Source organism: Rhineura floridana, chromosome 20 (assembly GCF_030035675.1).
Source record: "Rhineura floridana isolate rRhiFlo1 chromosome 20, rRhiFlo1.hap2, whole genome shotgun sequence".
In the NCBI taxonomy this organism is placed as follows: domain Eukaryota; kingdom Metazoa; phylum Chordata; class Lepidosauria; order Squamata; family Rhineuridae; genus Rhineura; species Rhineura floridana.
The window spans coordinates 17186930-17206102 of NC_084499.1; the positions used below are offsets into that span (position 1 = coordinate 17186930).

The window sequence follows — 19173 nt, forward strand, 5'->3', positions numbered from 1 at the left end:
CTGCAAAGTAGGGTGCATTGCCACCCTAGATGACAGGGGAGGGAGAGACAGGATGATAGAGTGGTTGGACTAGGAGTGCAGAGATCCAATTCAAATCCTCACTTGGCCTCAAAGCTCACTGGGTGACTTTGGGCTGATGACTATCTGTCAGAGCAATCTACCTCATAGGGTTGTTGTGAAAAGAAAAATGGGATGTGGGACACCATATACGCTGCTTTGCAACAACAACAACAAATAAATAAAAAAAATAAGTTTGCCTTCGCCAACCTGATGGTATCCTCTACTTGTTTTGGACTACAGCTCCCATCAGCCCCAGCCTGAATAGCTAGGGCTGATGGGAGTTGTAGTCTAAAGCAGATGTGCTAGCTGAGGCTAATGGGCATTGTAGTCCAAAACATCTGGAGGGCACCAGGTTGGTGAACACTGAAATAGGCGACAGCTGAATGAATCCATGTCCACCCTGTCCCTCGCCGCATTGGGCGATTTAAAGACACAGTTCAGAACTCCAGGCTACAACTGCCAATTCCTAGTGAACTGCTGTTTTGCTTTGGTGACTTGCAACTGTTGTCTCTCACTCAAGTCAGGCACAGAGCCAGACTTGAACAAATAATAAATTACGTCCAGTGTGGGCATGATTCTCTCCCTGCCCCGTTCATCCTTAATTAAAGGTCTCTTGAGGAAAGGCATAGTAGTAGCAGGTGGGCCCCCACTATTTGGGAGGAGCTAGCCGGTCTTGCAGGACTGAGGCTTAGCACGACCCAGAATAGGGTAAGAATGCTCGATGTCACATCCCAGAATTTGCAGGCCCACATTGAGAGGGAGCAACATAACGCTTCTTGCTTGCCCAGATGCAAGACAGAGAGGGGTGTGTGAGTGTGTGTGTAGAAACTAGCCTACTGAACATTCACACTCATTGCTCTGCCTCCTTTTGTCCCTGCCCCTGCCCACCACTGGCATGTGGTCCCTGGAAGCTTGCCCGGATGGGGATGTGGCCCTCGGGCTGAAAGAAAGATTAGATGTAGCTAATCACCTTGACAGGAAATGCCTACTGAGGCAGATGTAGGCGGCTTTTCAGCTGATGGCTGCTACCTCTTTGTTTGTTGTTTGGCAGTCAGTGCAAGGAGCAGCTAAATAGACAACTGATCCCTCACAAGCGTCCACCTGCCTGGGAAGTTACTGGAGAGGCATTAGCTAGCAAAGTGCACAGAAGGAATCCCATCACAGTTGAGAGACAGGCTTTGCCGCCTGGCAAGCCAACCACCACGCTTGGCACCCTTAAAGCCAGCTCACACAATTGGCACATCCCAGGCGCAGCACTCTTCCTGGGCACGATAGTGGCTGCGGCCCCCAACACAACAGAACAGGCTACCTATTTCCCTCTGAGACTCCCCCTCCCTCAACAAATCATTTCCCCCTGCAATAAATCCACCCCCACTCTCGATCTTCATGGTCCTGACAACTTCTCTTTCAGTTAATTATTTTCCGTGTCTTCCCCCAGCTTAAAGAGTCGGGAGTTGGACAAAGCTCGGAATTTAAACTCAGCTGCTATCCAAACATCAGCCACTACCTCGCTGGTCTGCCACAACTCTTCAACACCCGAGTACTTTGCCACAAGATAGGTAGGTAGGTGCCCATAAAATGTTAGATGACCCTCTTCCAGAGCGGCAGGCAAGCAGCCGAGCCCAGTACCTGCAAGCCTCTTTCATGTCTCTGCGCCGAAAAACGCAATCCACTGCTGAGTTATTAGCTGAGTTGACTTTCTTGGAGCGCTGGTGTTTGTGCCATCCCTTGTGGATCTATGATTCCAGCCTCTGCTAGGGATGGGTGAGAATTTTGATTCAGTTCACATTTCAAGGAGAATTTATCAAATTCGCCATTTCCGAAACGATATGAGAACCGAAACACAGCCACCCTTCGAAATGCACATTTATTAGAATTTTGGGATACAGTTCGCCAACTAAACAATATTTATAAAAATGCATATATTAGGGAAAAGTGTGCATACAAATGAATATATGAGTGAAACTAACATGCAAAAAAGCTTCATGTGATGAGAAATGGCTTGCAAAAATGTGTACCTTTGTCAAAACTGACTACAAAAATGTGTTAATAGGAGAAATCCGTACTAAAATGATGGAGAATTTTCATGTGGATTTTTTTTTTAAAAAAATTGCAGATTGCTGCAGAAATGTAGAGGACTGAATTTAACATTAGACAAGTGAGAAACTGAGAACTGAAACTGACAGATCTTTCCATCCCTACCCTCTGCATGTACTGGGGTGGGGAACATTTTTCAGCCTGAGGGCCACGCTCCCTTCTGGGCCTTCCGAGGGCCACGTGCCACTTGTGGTTGGGGCCAGAGGCAAAAGTGGGTGGAGCAATGGATGCAAATTTTACCTTTGCACAGGAGGGTGGCTTCTACGCACACTCCCGCCGCCATCCAGGCAAGCCAGAGGCATGATCAGAATTCAAGGGCACATTTCCAGCCAGGCAGAAAACACTGGAGGAGGGTGTGAAACAGGGCCGGGGAGGGGTGTGGTCTGAGTCCTGAAGGCCAATTAGAGAGGCTTGGATGGCCTTGTTTGGCCTGTGGGCCCTAAGGTACCACACCCTGGTATATAATTTTGCAAAATTGTTATATTTCTGCACCAGATTTGCCTTTTTTTTTTTTTTTACAGAACATGCATTTTTAAGGCGCCACCATGCCAAAAGCAGAAACGCCCTTTGCTAACTGATTCTGTTTCAGTTTTATCCCAGGTTCTAGGTTCACTTAATTCATTCAATACAGACACACACACTTTTTTTGTTCATCTGCATCGTACTGATTTTGGTCCTGTTTTATTCACTGCTGGTGGCCACTGTACATTTTTCCATGGAGGGTGCTGTTCTGTTACTATAGTCACTGAGCCCTCGCTTTCCAGGCTGGGTTGCAAACTGCAATGCTATATGATTTGTGACTTGATTTCTCCTTCCCTCTCTCTCTTGATCAGCAGCGAAAGAAACTGCATAGTCATCTGCCTTCGTTTGCAAGTCTCTGTTCCTTTTCCTGTTCATCTTTGCTTCCTGTGTGAGAATGTCTTTCTCTTATAATGACACAGAGGTCCTAGTCTGACACCATGCCAGACTCAAAGGAGACTTGTTGGAATCACTTCCCCTCAGTGGCAGCTGATGACTCCATGTCAGTGGGGCAGTGGAATCCCCTCCAGGTTTTAGTTCGAACTTTCAAGGAGCCATCCAAGCCGCTTCAGCACCCTGCTGCCCCACTGACACGGAGCCACCAGTCGCCGCCGCCACTTTCACTTTAGCTAGAAGCTGGAAGGAGGCCCCAGGAAGGCCGAGCCAAGAACGCTGGCCTCCTTGCAGCAATGTAAAATTGTCAGTAGGACGGGGTTGGGGACATTTCTCAGCTCGAAGGCCACATTCCCTCATGGAGAAGCTTCCAGGGGCCACATGCCAATGGTGGGCAGGGCCAGAGGCCAATGCAGGTTGAGCAACAGACACACACACTCCCACACAGCTGTCTTGCCATCCGTCCCATCCAGGCAAGCAGGATCTGATCACAGCTGATGGACACATTCTAGCCAAGCAAAAGCACTCGAGGAGGGTGTGGATCAGGGCCAGGGGGCAGGTGTAGCTGGGCACGGGCCATGGCATAGGGAGAGTCCCAAGGGTCAGATGGAGAGGCCTGGAGGGCTACATTTGGGCTCCGGGCCTGAAGTTCTCTAGCCCTGCAGGAAGGCTTCTGACAGTGGTGGGACTTCTGGTTTGGGCCTTGCCTCCCAGTGCCTGGAATCCTCGATCACAGTGTTTGACCAGCCAGAAATCTGTCCTGATTAAAATTGTGCTGAAATCTGTCCTCCACTTTCCTGTATGTTTTCTTCCTCTGTGGAAGAGGCTTCTATTCTTCTGCTTCATTCTTAGGACATTTGAGAATTTCTTCTAGCATTCGGTGGCTGGGGGTTTTTGAACCTAACTTATCATTGCGAAGTGTCTGGAGGTGGGGGCGTGTTTTTTTTTTTCTTTCTTGAAAATATTTCCCCAGCACTCTGCAGTCTTCTCAGGCTGCCTGTGCTTTCTGATGTGAAAAAAGGCCCATGGGAAGACAATACATGTAACTCTATATCAGGTATTCACACGAGATTGACGTTTACATGAAATATGTTCAGATTTCGCAAGGGCAGTGAAGTCTTCAGACCATCTTCCCCAATCTAAAGTTCAGTTCTCCATATTTTCACATCAATTTGCTAATTTTGTTACATTTTCATAAGGATTTGTTTTTTATCAGCTATCATCATCATCATCATCATCATCATCATTATTATTATTATTACTTGTCCTTCACTCTGAGGTCCCAGGCGGGTTACAACTGTTTAAAATACATCATTAAAAACAATTAAAAACAACTTAAAATTATAAAAATCACAGAAAATAGGGTGGGTCCTAAATGCTTACATTTCAGGTGTCAAAGGGAAATTTCTCCTAAAATGCACATGTCTGTATGCAGTTTTGGCCAATATACATATTTCTGCAAAGCAATCCTCCCAGCACAATGCATTTTTCTATATTGTTTTCACTAATATATGCATTTGAATGGGCACTTTACCCTATTATATGTATACATTACATGGCTGGACAACTGCATTGCAAAATTTGGAGGATTTTGAAGGGTGGCTGTGTTTTGGTTTGCAAATTGTTTTGGGATGTGCAAATTCAGATGTGCAAACTGAATTGAACTTCTCCCCCATCTCCAGCATGCAACTCACGCCGCAAAATAAACAACCTAGTGAGAACTGAGCATGTTCAGTGGCCACTCTCAGGGGAGAGGGTCGAAAAACCAGGGAGTAGAGAGGAATGTAATGGAGTTTCCTGGGAAAGGGCATGCCTAGCTGGCATCCTGAGCAGGAGTATCCCATTGCATTCCCAGTTCCGATGCCTGTTACTGACTTGCAATGCTGCAGACAAGAAGCGGGGTGGACCTGCCTGTATGCTCCTCCAAGTCAGCAGTGCTGGCATAAAGCGTTCTGCCCATTAAGTGTGGCTGATGAACAATGCAGTGAGACACAGCCCTCTGGCTCTCCCAATTTTAATTCAAGATAAACAAGTGTTCCTCTGCTGTCAACGCTTTGAGCGACGCTATCCTATGAGAGCTCAAGATGCAAATCCCCAAAGCTGCCATTGGGTAGCTGTGACACTTCGATACAAAAGATGCAATCTGGTCCTCTCCCACGCAGAGAAGCAATCAGGGTTGCTCTTTATATTGTGTGAGATGCCTCCAGCTCTGGACTTTTAAGGCTGATTAAATTTGGGAGCAAAAGAGGTTTTAATTGTATAGGGGGAAATGAAGTGTGCGGAGCACCTCACAAAATGGAACCTCCAGGCATGTGGGGGGGGGGAGAGAGAGAATGTGAGAGAGAGAATGAGAATCCGTCAGTTTTTATCCTCTGGTGTTCTCCCTGTAAGCTTCACAAGCTGTTTTGGGCTGCTTCCAGACAACCTTTTTATTGATTTGTTTGCAGAGAGATTAGACGACATTGACTATTTAGAGAGCAATTGTTCTGATTTGTTTTGCGGGGAGGTTAGATGACGTTGCATCAATGCGAGTGTTATCCCACACTTTTCTGGTGCATAAAAGGCATATTTAAAGCCCATGACTTCCCCCAAAGGATCCTGAAAACTGCAGTTTGTTAAGTGTGCTGGGAATTTTACCCTGTGAAGGGTAAACAACAGATTTTAGGGTAAGGGCCATCAGGCGGCCACAGAGCTGATGCTTTCCATGGAGAAGGGCCCAGGGTCCATCTTTGGCACCTTCAGTTAGAGATGGGAATGCCTCCAGTCTGAAACCTTGCAGAGCTGCTTCCAGTCAGTGCTGACCAGTGGTGGTTGGTGGCTACATGTCAGTGGGAAGAAATCTGCTTTGGGTTTTAGTTTGACCGTTCGAGGAGCTGTCCAAGGTGCTGAATCACTTGGACAGCTCCTTGAAAGTTCAGACCAAACCCCGGAGCAAAGATCCCTGCCCCACTGACATGGCGCCACCAGCCACCACTGGTATTGATAACACTGCGCTAGGTAGACTGTTGGTCTGATGCAGTGTAAGACGGCTTTCTACATTCTCACCATAGTTCAATTTGGCTCAGCACTGTGAATTAGTTATTTGTGCAGATTTATTTGAACAATGAAGATAACAATTCAACTTAGATTTCTTTAATCGGGTGGTAGCATGTGTTTGTGTAATGTGAGAGTCAAAAATTAAGGATTGCATTCAACATGCAATGACCAGGCTATGGTCTGAAGGCACACGAGGCCAGCTCCCTGCTGAAGATAAGCAGGCTCAGGTCAGTGCCTGGATGGGAGACCGCCTGGGAACCATATGTAAGCCACCTTGAGTTTCTATGATGAAAAGAAAGGCGGGGTATAAATGTAAAAAAAGAAATAAATAAACATTGATGCTGCTCAGAGCAGACCCATTGAAATAAATGGAGATGACTTACTGAGGTCCATTAATTTCAGTGGGTCTACTCTGGGCATGACTAACACTGGTGAAACCCTACTTTGTCCACAATGTTCATGGGCATTACAAATGTCTCCTCCCTACCATCTCTTTAATGTGATGTTAACGTCCATCAAGCACGAGAGAGGCTTAAAGGTGATTCATTCCTGACATGTGAGAAAACTCCAGCAAGCCACTTTGTCCTCTTTGTTTCAGCCTCCGCAGCTGCAATTTTGGGACTGTTCACAGCTGGCCTTCAGTAAAGGGTTGTTGTCAGGCTCTGCATATGAAGCAGTTTATACACACTTGAAATGCATTCTGTAAATGAAATGCTAGTTTTTAAAAACAAAAGAATTGTTTTAATGTGGTATGGGAAAGAAATCAGCCCCATGCAATTGAGGAGCAGGTCTGTTCCTGGACTTACAGGTGAGAGAGGTGTGCAACTAAGGATCAGGAAAAATTCTATTCAGTTTCCATTTAAAGCCAAGTCTATCAAATTTGCACTTCCTGAAACAATGCGAGACCGAAACACAGCCATCCCTGAAATAGACACGTATCCGAATTTTGTAATTCAGTTCTCCAACCAATGTTTACAAAAATGTATATATTAGGGGCAAGTGTGCATAAAAATGAATATATTAGTGAAAGGAACATACAAAATTGATCACATTAGGAGAAATTACTTGCAAAATGTGCGCATTAGTTAAAACTATATGCACAAATGTGTTTATTAGGGGAAAAGTACACTCAAATGCTGAAGAATTGTCATGAGATTTTTTTAAAAAAAATAGCAAATTGCTGCAGAAATGTGGAGAACTGAATTTAAGATTGCAAAAATGAGAAATTGAGAAAGCTGAAATAGACAGATCCTCCTTGTCCCCAGGTACAACTAAAATGTGGCGGTTTGCATTTGCGGTATGTTTTTACATGGCAGGGAATAGCATCTGCTTTGCCTATGCAGAGTTGCATGTCCTCGAACGGCAGGAACATTTCCCCCCAAAGTCATATAATACTGTTGGGGGGGGGGCAGTGTAATTTTGTTTCCCTGCAGGAAGAATGATCCTGCAAAGACAGCACACTCTCTGTGTGTCTGTCTGTGTTATTAATGCTGTTATGCAAGAATTCATTTCACGAGAGCTAAAGGGAAAGGCACCTTTTGGTGTGGCTGTTTTTAGCCACCGCCTGTAGCGAAGTCTCGTTGTAGGTCAAGAGTCTAGTGGGCAGGGAGGCTCAGCTAAACTGGGGTTGCTCCACAGAGATCCACACAGTTTTTACTTAATGCACACTGCCTCAGAAACCCATAATCTGAAAGAGAGCTGGGCTCCAATTGGCTTGCTATACTTGTGAGACACCATAACAGACTAATGAGCAATACCATTTTGAGAGGCAGGTGCGGTGGCAGCCAGCATCTCGCCAAAGACCCTCTAAGCCAGCACCAAATAGATTGATGCAAATCCAGAAATCTCTAGTTCAATTTTACCTAGCCTGGTGCCCTCTAGACCTTTTGGACTACAAATCGCTGGGGCTGATGGGAGTTGTAGTCCAACACAGTGGGGGCTGGTCCCCCTTGGGGCATGGTGGGGTGGAAAGCATGGAGCCCAACAGCAGGTGGAGGCAGAGCCAATGGCAGGCGGAGCCCACTCATTCATTTTTTGCCCCCATCTCCCTCCCTACTGAGTTCTACAAGGGCAACACTGAGACTAAGCTGACAGGCAGGGCCATGCCCTACACTGGTTGTAAGTGAGAAGGCAGGCAGGCAAGGGCTGGCTGGGTACAGACTGAGGTTGGTGGGGCAGTGTCCCACTCACTAATGGATGAGCCTGCACTTATCCACAGGGGTGTCATCATCCAGGGACTCAGGGGGGTCTTAGACTCTACTTTTTTGAGAGCAGGGTCCCCACAGGGTCCCCGGCTCTACAGCATCCTGTGAGCCAATCAGCATGAAAGAGGAGTGTCAGCCCCTGTGAAGAATCTACTAACATGCTTCCTTGACCTTTCCTGCTGATTGGAGCCAATCAGAGTGAAAGGGGATGAGTCAGCCACTGAGAAGACTCTTCTCAGCAGCTAACACTCCCCTTTCACGCTTCTTGGCTCCTAGGGATGTCAATTGTGGTAGAATGAGTATCTAATTTTCAACCCCACAGCAAAATAAGGGGGAGGGGCATGGCTATGACTGATATGAAAGGACCCTGCACGTCTGAATTTGCCACTATACTACTGCTAATCCAGCAACATCTGGAGGTCACCATGTTGAGGAAGGCCACCGTAGTACATTCCTTGTGCTTTCTTGGGGGGGGATCTGCATGGGAATGGTGGGGAGCAGTGGTGGCTGGCGGGTGTATGTCGGTGGGGCAGTAGAATCTGCTCCGGGTTTTAGTCTGAATGTTCAGGCACTTTCCAAGGTGCTGAACTCATTTTGGGACTAGGTGGGGAGCGAGAGCTGTAGACAGACTCTGCAGACTGTCTGAGGAAGCTCCGCTAAGCCAAGTGACGGTGCCTTCCTCTTTGGGTGGGTAAACCGTCTGTGGAGCTCAAAGCTCTTAATTGTGGCATTTGGACAAATTGGCGATTAACGCCAAAGGCCATTTTGTTCAAGCAGAACAAATGGCCCACAGCATTCTGGAGAGCCATCTGTCTTTATGCATTAACACTGGAGAAGGAACAAAACGGGATGCACTGAAGGTAATGGTTTATGCGGTGGCATTGCAAATGTCACCACCTTCCTGTGTTTCCCCCCTTTCCCTTTTCAAGAAGCTATTGGGTGGCAGACTTGTGATGGATGTGTCTCGCCACTGATACAACACCCCTGAATTTGGTTAGATTCTTTAAGCTGCGCCTTCAAGCCCCTAAAAAAATGTTGCATGCAAAGCGAGGAGGTATCCTGAGTCAACCCAGAGCACTGCAAAGAGACTAACATGTTTATAAATGACAGTTGTTACTCAGTGATGACTTAAGGCTACACTTCAATAAACATTTAAAAAATGCTTGTCTTACCCAAAACACCAGGATCAAGTTTGTTTTATATGAAGGATTTTTATTCTGTAGGCCAGAGGTGAGGGACCTCAGTCCCAAGGGCCAAATGAGGCCCTCTCAGCCTCTCTGTCTGGCCCTCAGGACTCTCACCAGGCTACACCCTTCACTGGCCCTGCTTTGCACCATCCTCAAGTGTTTTTGCCTGGTTGGGATGTGTCCTAGAAGAGCCAGTGTGGTGTAGTGGTTAGAGTGTTGGACTAGGAGACCAGGGTTCAAATCCCCACACAGCCATAAAGCTCACTGGGTGACCTTGGGCCAGTCATTGTCTCTCAGCCTCAGAGGAAGGCAATAGTAAACCCCCTCTGAATACCGCTTACCATGAAAACCCTATTCATAGGGTCGCCATAAGTCGGGATCGAATTGAAGGCAGTCCATTTTGCTTGTCTGGATGGAGGATGCAGAGTGTGTGTGTAAAAACCATGGCTTTGAGATTTCAAACTATGCCCGCGGCCTATTTGGATGGGAGATGTTTTAGAATACATGTAAACTGTATCTGCAGCCAGGAAGAGATGGAAAACACTGTTAATTATGTTCTGTATTGCTCCCTACATAATTCTCCTAAGGATAGATTTCACAAAGGACTTTTTAAATTGTTAATAATAATAGGGAGAAAATCTGTTATTTGTTGAAGCATGGGGAGAACTATGCTACATGTAAGGCGTTGTATTCAACTAAGTCCTACTCAGAGTAAACCCACTGAAATTAATGAACCTTAATTATCCATCTCCATTAACATCAATGGGTCTACTCTGGGTAGTTCTATCATTGAATACCACCCAATGTTTTGATGGGTTGCATCCATGGCTAGTCCTACTCATGATAAACACATTGGAAATAATGGACACGGCTAACTTAGATCAATTAATTTCAATGGGTCTAGCTGGCTACAACCCTATGTTTGCCTTAGTAGCCCAAAGGATCAGACAAATTTTCATTGTACAGCATGGGGTCCTGTGTGCTGGGGACCACCATTGCTAAAATCTGTTTCCGTACTGTAAATATCATTTCTAGCAAATAAATTTGACTGACTAACTGAACTAGCCTACAGTGTGAAGGTAATATTTATGTTTGTTGCTCTGCCCACTTGTGTCTCTGGCCCTGCCCACCACTGTTGTGCAGCCCTTGGAAAGTTGTCTGGGAATGTGGCTCTCACATGGAAAAAAAGGTCTCCTGTCGCTGTTTTCAGTGCTCCCTGCTCGCAGACACGGGTGCCTGCCCACTTGTTGACTGTGGCGACGCTGTCTGCTTCCGCTTGGAGATAAGATGTACGCATTCCATTTTCTACAGGCTGGTCTGTCTGCACCAGATTAGTATGCTGGGTTAAGAGGAAGTGAGCTATCTTGAACAGGAAGTTGGTCAACGGCTGGCTGTTGTCACAGATCTGGAGTGAACCAGTTGCCCTCACCTCCTCTCAAAGTACATGTGAGGAAAACCTTGCAAATCAAGAGCGTCTCTCACTGTGTGTTCCCACCCCATGAACTCCTTCCCAAATGACGAGTGGTGGGGCATCTGCCTTGCATGGAGAAGGTCCCAGGTTCAATCCCCGGCATCTCTACATACACCTGGGAGAGAATCCCCTTCTGACAACCCTAGAGAGCTGCTGCCTGTCAGTGCAGACAGTGCTGAGCAAGATAGACCCATGATCTGACTCAGTATAAGGAAGTGTCCTATGTTCCTGTCTGGTCTGCCCCACTGTAGAGATGTTTAAGAGGAGGCTTAGGATCTCTTTATTTGGCCGGGCTTTGGACTGCAATTTTGGGGGTGTGGTTTTCTAGATCATTATTCCTGATTCTATACTTTAGAAGATTTTATAACGTTAACTTTGTTTTCATTTTGCGTTGCTGTTATATTTATTTTGCTGTTAGCCACCCCAGGCTCCACATTGGAAGAGAGGAAGTTGCCTCACGCTGGGCTAGACCATTGGTCTGTAGCTCTATATTGCCTACACTGAATGGCAGTAGTTCTTTGGGGTTTCAGGCCAGGGGCTCTCTCAGACCTACCTGGGGATGCCGAGGATTGAACCGGGGACCTTCTGCATGCGAGACAGGTGCTCTGCCCCTGAGTTACAGCCTTTCCCCTGTAGAAGGGATACAAACATTTTGTATACACAAATAAAGATGTGTATAAGTACATAATGATGGGTGCTCCATCCTCTTCTGTTAAAGAGATACTCTCCTGTTCCTATCACATTTTTGCACGATTTTTGCCAATGCAGGAATTGCTCATCTAGGAGAGCTGGGTTTGCAAAGCCAGCAAAAACTTCACAGGCAAGGCGAAAGAGCAAAGATCTAACTCGTTACGGCTTAAAAGAAATGGTCAAAGCTCGTCGATCTGATTTGCCGGCATGTCAGAAGTCATGCCTTTCCCGTTTGTCAAGGAAGTTGAAATCCGTTTCAGGCAAGATTTTTTTTTCCCCACAGGTTGTCATTGACGGTAGTCTTGACATCTGCCACGTTGGTGAAAATGAGAAGCAAATTGTGCTAATTGTGCATTAAATTACCTCGGAAAGGACCATGCCTCAGTGGCAGAGCACCTGGTTTGCGTGCAAAAGGTCCAACATTTAACCTCCGGCATCTCCAAGCAGGGCTGAGACAGCCCCATCTGAAACCTTGGAGAGCTGCTGCCAGTCAGTGTCAACAGTACTGAGCTTGATGGACCAGCAGTCTGACTTGATGTAAAGTGGCTGCTTATGTTCCTACTCAAGAGTCATATTCCTATTCAGATTTGTGAGGGCTGGAGTCTAATTTTATTTTTATATGAAGACCAATAACCCAGTGACAGATCACATACTTTGCATGCAAAAGGTCCAAAATGTAACCGTATAAACAATATTGAGCTAGTCTGGCTCAGTAAGATGGCAGCTTCCTATGTCCTTATTTAAATCAGCATTTAATTCAGAACCATGCGGACTAGAACTTTGCTTCATTTTTAGGGGAAGGGCCATGGGTCAGTGGTCGAACTTATGGTTTGCATGCAGAAGCTCCCAAGTTCAATCCCTAGCATTTCCCGGGAAGGCTGGGAATGTCCTCTGTCTGAAACCCTGAACAGCCACTGCCAATCAGTGTTGACAGTGCTGAGCTCAACGGATCAAGGGAGTCTGACTTGATAGATGTGGTGATGGTAAAACTAAGGGCAGGAGTACAAGGATGAGCTTAGGCTGTGTTTGAATCATACCTGTGATTTGGGGGAGGGAGCTGTACCCTTGAAAAGTCCTCTAGGATGCCCGCTACCGTATTGCAGAACAACTTGAGCGCCAAGCAATAAATATCTATACAGTAACTTATCCGAGCCCCACCAATAGGATTTGCAGGCTCGCAGCCGGATTGAAACGAATGGGCCCCATGGCTCTGACCTCTGAAAAAGGGGATGAATGAGGATCTATGGCCTCTGCGACAGGAGAAGGAAGGTTTTCTGTACCTGCCAGTGTGAGGCCTTTCACCGGCCTCCCTTCAGAGAGAGATGCAACCAAGGCAGGCAGAGAAGGGGACGAACCCTGGCCAGCAGGCAAGGAAATAGCTGGGAGACGCTGAGCGAAATGGGGAGAGGGGTCCTGTTCCAGCTGAATGGGGAAAAACCTGCACGCTGCGCTGTGAGATTAGGCATGGTGTGGAAAAAAAGGACGACATTTTTCTCCCCCTCCCATAATATTAGAACTTGTGGACATCCAGTGAAGCTGAATGTTGGGAGACTCAGGACAGAGAAAAGAAAGCTAGGGGTGTAGTCATCCAGGGTCTCAGGGGTCTTAGACCCCTTACTTTTTTGGGAGCCAGTTCCCAGCAGGGTCCCTAGGTCTCCAGCGTCCTATGAGCCGATCAGCATGAAACAGGAGTGTGTTAGCCACTGAGAAGAATCTTCTAACTTCCTTCCTTGTCATTGCCTGCTGATGGAAGCCAATCAGAGTGAAAGGAGTTCCTGTTAGTTCCTACTTCAAAAAGCCAAGTTGTGGAGAGTGAGAATTCTGTAACTACAGAAAAAAAGAGAGTGAATCCTGATGACAGCATCCCATCTACATCATCAAACAGTTTGGTAGCAGCAGGGGATAAACGTGTAGAGACTGAACTCAGTCATTCAAGCAATATCTCCAAGAGTGAGAAAGGACAGTCAAATGGTGACAGTGATAGAGACGCAGAAAGCAATATTCAAGCCTGGCCAAATTCATCTTAGAAGGTTGTAGAAGGGACCCTGCACTTCTGAATTTGCCACTACGCTACTGTAATAGATAAACTATGGAATTCGCTCCCGCAATAGGCAATGACTGCCACCAATTTGGATGACTTTAAACATGGGTTAGACATATTGATGGAGGATAAGGCTATCAACAGCTACTAGCCAAAGATTTTCTCACACTTGAGTCAGAGCAAAGACCTGATGACTCCCTGATGGTCAAAGCATAACAGTGGTGGCCCCAGAGGGCAGACTGTGTCTAAGTACAGTCAGCCATCTGGATCAAGCTTTCATGGCCAGCTTTCAAAGAGAGCCAAGCAGGGCTTGAAACGCCACTTCAGAGGTAGCTGCAAGGGTCTGCTTCTGGACAAAGCATGGCTCCCTCCTCTGTGGGGCTGTCCATCTGGCATGTGACTCTGATTGATCTCACCAGTCAGTCCCCCCAGCTCCGCTCTGTGCCGGGAGGGACAGTTAGTGTCGCTTTGGCATCCCTTTGGTCTGCGGTTATTTCCTCTGGGGGCTTTACCAACTCTCAGAGGCTTGCTCTGTTGGGAATCTTTAGATTTCTTCTCCGGTGCTTTGGTTGGGGATGATGTGGCTTTTGGGAGCGAGTAGGAATATTAAACTTCAATGCAAACTGAAAAGGCAATGGAAATTGCTGCGATGTGTGTGCTCATCTGTGGTTAGGAATGGAAACCAGCCAAGCAAAGAAGTTCCGTATTTGTTCACATTGCTGTTGTTTTTTAAGGGTTGTATGTAGCGCTAGTCAGGGTAAACCCATTGAACATAATGGACATGACTTAGATCCATGAATTTCAATGGGCCTACTCTGAGTAGGACTTAGCTCGCCACAACCCTGCCTGCAAGTGATGTGTAATTAATGACACTATTTTACATTTTTTAAAATGTTTCCTTTATATGTAAAGAGATGTAAGTTACACAAATAGTCATGAAACTTACGTAGTGTATGTTTAAATACCGGTGAGACAAATAATGTTGTATTGGCAAAAAACCTGAAATGCAGCAGAACAGAAACAGTGCTGATTTTGCCGAAGGCAGGTTGGAACAGAAATGGCTGCCTTCTTCCATCAATAGTAGCAAGGCGGTGAGTTTCTTGAAATCACACCTCGCAGAGAGGCCACAGATCTATGGTACATGTTTTGTATGCAAAAGGTTGCAGGATCAGTTTGGGATGGACAAATCTTCATTCCTTTTCCGAGTCTTAAGTTCTGCTCACAATTTTTTCCTTTGTGATTTTTTTCTCCCAACAGGTCCTCATGAAAATTTGTCAGCATTTTGGTGTGCACTTCTGATATACAAATTTGTGCAAGCAGTTTCCCTTAATATAATGCATTATAGTTTGTTAGTTTCTAGACTGGGACCTCCAGGCTCCTTGTTCTTCAGGATAAAAAGTGGACAGTTTAAGCACCCACTCCCTTTAAATAAAAAAAAGAATAATGTTAACCTGTCATTTGGCCCTTTCCTATGACCTGGGGCTGTATCCAAGGCTAATCTTACTCAGAGCGGATCCATTGAAGTTAAACATGACTAACTACAGTTCATTAATTTCAATGAATCTACTCTGAGTAGGGCAAGCATTGGATACAACACCTGGAAGCTTTGCCCACCTAATCCCACATTCACAGCAGTTGCCTGTCATTTTTCTGCAGCGATAGAAAAGGCACTCTGCACATGTTCAGAGATGCTCTTGCCTTGCTTTCTTCCTTTGCTCGTTCTAGAGCTGAGCTTTTGGTTTAGACATTAAGCCTCATGCTGGTGCCTGCTAGAAAGGTCAGCCAACTGCTTAGCTGTTACAATGCTTCTCTCTTTCTGTCTGTCTCCCATTTGTCTCTATCAGTAGGAAGGGAATGTGGCATTAAAGGGGGGAGGGAGACACCCTCCAGCCTGCCAGCCGGCCCAGTATCTGCATCTTGTGATCCTGGAACCCTAGACCCCCTCTGACTCAGCAGGTTATTAATATCCCACATAACCCCTTCCTCGCAGCTGATGTGCTGCTGCAATCTCCCGGCCAACCTCCCCCCTGTCATTCCCCTGGAGACTGCAGAACGCACTGTGTATCTGTGTGTTTTCCTGAGCAAGGTTAAAAGCTCTTTACCAGCTTTGCGCCACCAGGCCGGAACACTGAACCTGGCTCTCCTCCCATTAGTAGTGTGGTGACAAATTCAGAAGCGCAGGGTCCCTTTGTGATAGTCACAGCCACGCCCATCCCTCTTTTTTTGCTGCTGAGCTGAGAATGAGATCCTTCTTAATGCCTTCTCCCACAACAACAGATGTCCCTAGGAGCCAATAAGCACAAAAGAGAGGGTTAGCTGCTGGAAAGAGTATTCTCGGTGGCTGACACACCTCCTTTCACTCTGATTGGCTCCAATCAGCAGGAAAGGACAAGGAAGCATGTTAGGTGACTCTTCTGAATGGTTAACACACTCCCCTTTCATGCTGATTGGCTGATAGGATGCTGGAGACATAGGGACCCTGCTCCTAATAAAGTAAGGGGTCTAAGACCCCCTGAGACCCTGGACGACTACACCTCTGCCTCTCATTCTCAGGGACTGGCCTGATGCTCCTTTTGCTATGAGTTTTGGAGAGCCAGGCTCAGCCTGAGATTCCCCCCATCATCCCCAGGGACAGCAGCATGTGCTTACCACAGTGCTGAGCCTGAATATAGCTTCTCTGCCACACAACCATTCAAAACCTGTATCCTGTCTTTGCACCTGGCCACCCTGCTTCCCCCAAAGGCAGAGCAGCTCTGGGGCCTATCCAAGATGGCCCCTTCTGGCGTTCTGCCTCAAACCCACACAAGGCCAGTTTTTAAAAATCCTGCTCCTATGCCAGAATCTGGCTGTTAGAACCTAAGAAGAGCTTTGCCAGATCTGACCAAGGGCCTATCCCTCCTTCTGAGGGCTGCTAACCAGATCCCTGTTGAGAAGCCCACAGGCAGGTGGGGACAGGTGAGAAATTTGATTCAGTTCACATTTTAAGCCAAATCTATCAAATCTGCACTTTCTAAATCAATACGAGGACTGAAGCACAGCCATCCTTCAAAACCCACACTTATCCAACTTTTGCAGTGCAGTGCTCTGACCAACCAGTTTTTACAAAAATGCACGTATTAGGGGAAAGTGTGCATAAAAATGAATATATTAGTGGAAATTACATGGAAAAATGCATTATATTAGGCGGAATTGCTTGCAAGAATGTGTACGCTAGTCAAAACTGCATACAGAAATGTGTATGTTGGGAGAAATGTGTATTAACATGCTGAAAAAGTTTCATGAGTTATTTTCACAAAGCTACAGTTTCCAGTACCCTTAACAAACTACACTTCCCAGGATTCTTGGGGGGACGTCATGTGTTTTAAATGTGCTTTAAACGCAGCCTAAGTCACATCTACACTTTCCGAAACAATGTGAGAACTGAAACACAGCCATCCTTCGATATTTGCCCTTATCTGAATTTTGCGATGCAGGTTGCCAACCAAACAATGTTTACAAAAATGCATATATTAGGGGACAGTGTGCCTAAAAATTAATATGCATTGTATGATGAGAAATGGCTTGCAAAACTGTGTACATTAGTCAAAACTGCCTCAAAAATGTGTTTATTAGGAGAAATTTGCACTAAAATTCTGGAGAATTTTCATGAGGACTTCCCCCCCCCTCAAATCGCTGTAGAAATGTGGAGAACTGCATTCAAAATTGGAAAAAAATGAGGGAACTAAAATGGACAGGACTGTCCATCCCTACCTCCACGCCGTACATTTAAGGCACTCACTTTAACGCCCATGGCTGCTTCCCCCAGAGAAACCCTGAAGGCATTGTTTGTTAATGGAGCTGAGAGTTGTTAGGAGATCTCCCCCCTTGCCGAGCTACAATTCCCAGGATCCTTAAGAAACTACAGTTCCCAGGATTCTTTGTTGGAGAGGGGGAGAGCCATGACTGTTAATGTGGTATAAGAGCACTTTAAAGGTGTGGAAGCGATAAAGGACGAGTGGTGGAATTAAAAGTCATGCTGCTAATGGCGGTGCTGTTGTTTTGGCGAGTCTGACTTGTGTAGCAGGTTCATCAGATGACAGTCAAGGCTTTCTGTACAGTCTTTATCACATAGTGCCCTCTAGTGAGCAAAACACAAGTACACCATAGCAAAATTAAGTGGTTAAGCTCACAGGATGTATAAAATCAAAGAAGAAAAGATACAGGGATTTAAAAATTAATTATTATTATTATTGTTACAACAATATTTATTTCCTGCCCTTCTCCCAGAGGTCAATTTAAAAACATATCATTAAAACAAAACAACCTACTGTGGCGTATTTAATTTTTTATTGTAATTAATTGTCCATCTGTTTCTTCTTTCATTTCTTCTATGTTGTATTTTATTGTATTACAATTTGATCTCCAGAGATTTCAGTTTGTAATAGAGTAAAATACATAGTGGTTAAGGTATTGGACTAGGACCTGGGAGACTAGGGTTCGAATCCCCACACAGCCATCAAGAGAACTGGGTGACCTTGGGCCAGTCACTGCCTCTCAGCATCAGAGGAAGGCAATGGTAAAACCACCCCTGAATATCACTTACCACAAAAACCCTATTCATAGGGTCGCCATAAGTTGGAATCGACTTGAAGGCAGTCCATTTACAATTAAAATACAATATGTAAGAAATGAAAGAAGCCATTAAAAATACCCTTAAAAATCAATCGGAAAAGTTAATGCGATGGATGGGCCATCTCCTGTCTTGAACAGCAAATCCACAGGCACGCCATGGAGCACCCGAATGAAGCTCTGCAGACTACAGTTTGGGAACCTCTGGATTAGGATCTAGTATGTTCCTACATATTGCAAATATTTTCTGTACTCTAATGAGTCGGTCAATTGGTCTTGGGAATGGGCGCTCGTTCAGGAGCAGGGCGCATGCTTTGCATGCACATGTTTGCGGGTTCATTCCTGGGCATCTCCAGGGATGGGGCCCTCCAGATGTTGTCGGACTCCAGCTCCCCTCAGCCCCAGCCAGCACAGCCAATGGTCAGGGATGATGGGAACTGTAGTCCCACGACACACGGAGGGCAACTGTATCCCCATCCCTGTGCTCAAAGGATCTCGAGCATCCCTGTGCTCAAAGGATCTTGAGCATCCCTGTGCTCAAAGGATCTCGTTGTGCTGGGAATGACCTCTGTCTGAGATACTGGAGAGCTGCTGGCAGTCAGAGTACCCCCGGGGTAGCCAACATAGTGCTCTCCAGACGTTTTGGACTGGAACTTCCATCAGCCTCAGCTAGCAAGGCCAATGGTCAAAGATGAAGGGAGCTGTAGTCTGGCAATGCCTGGAAGGCACCATGGTGATGATACTGGATGGAGAAAGAGTCTGACCTGGTATAAGGTGGCCTCCTATCTGAATGGGATGTGGACTGTGAGCTGGCGTGGGTAGTGGACTGTTGTCGTCACTGCTTCCAAATGGATTCTGCCATGGATT

The 19173-nt window shown here is 46.1% G+C and overlaps 1 protein-coding gene across 6 annotated transcripts in view; it reads left to right on the forward strand.

Annotated features, from left to right (window-relative positions):
• The first annotated feature begins 383 nt into the window (after positions 1 to 383).
• Positions 384 to 19173, forward strand: part of PRRC2B (proline rich coiled-coil 2B) — an 88221-nt gene continuing 69431 nt past the window's right edge. For all 6 annotated transcript variants that reach the window (XM_061604405.1, XM_061604406.1, XM_061604407.1 and 3 more), the window contains exon 1: positions 384 to 1619. The gene's annotated coding sequence lies outside the window, so the exon portion shown is untranslated. The remainder of the gene's footprint in view (positions 1620 to 19173) is intronic.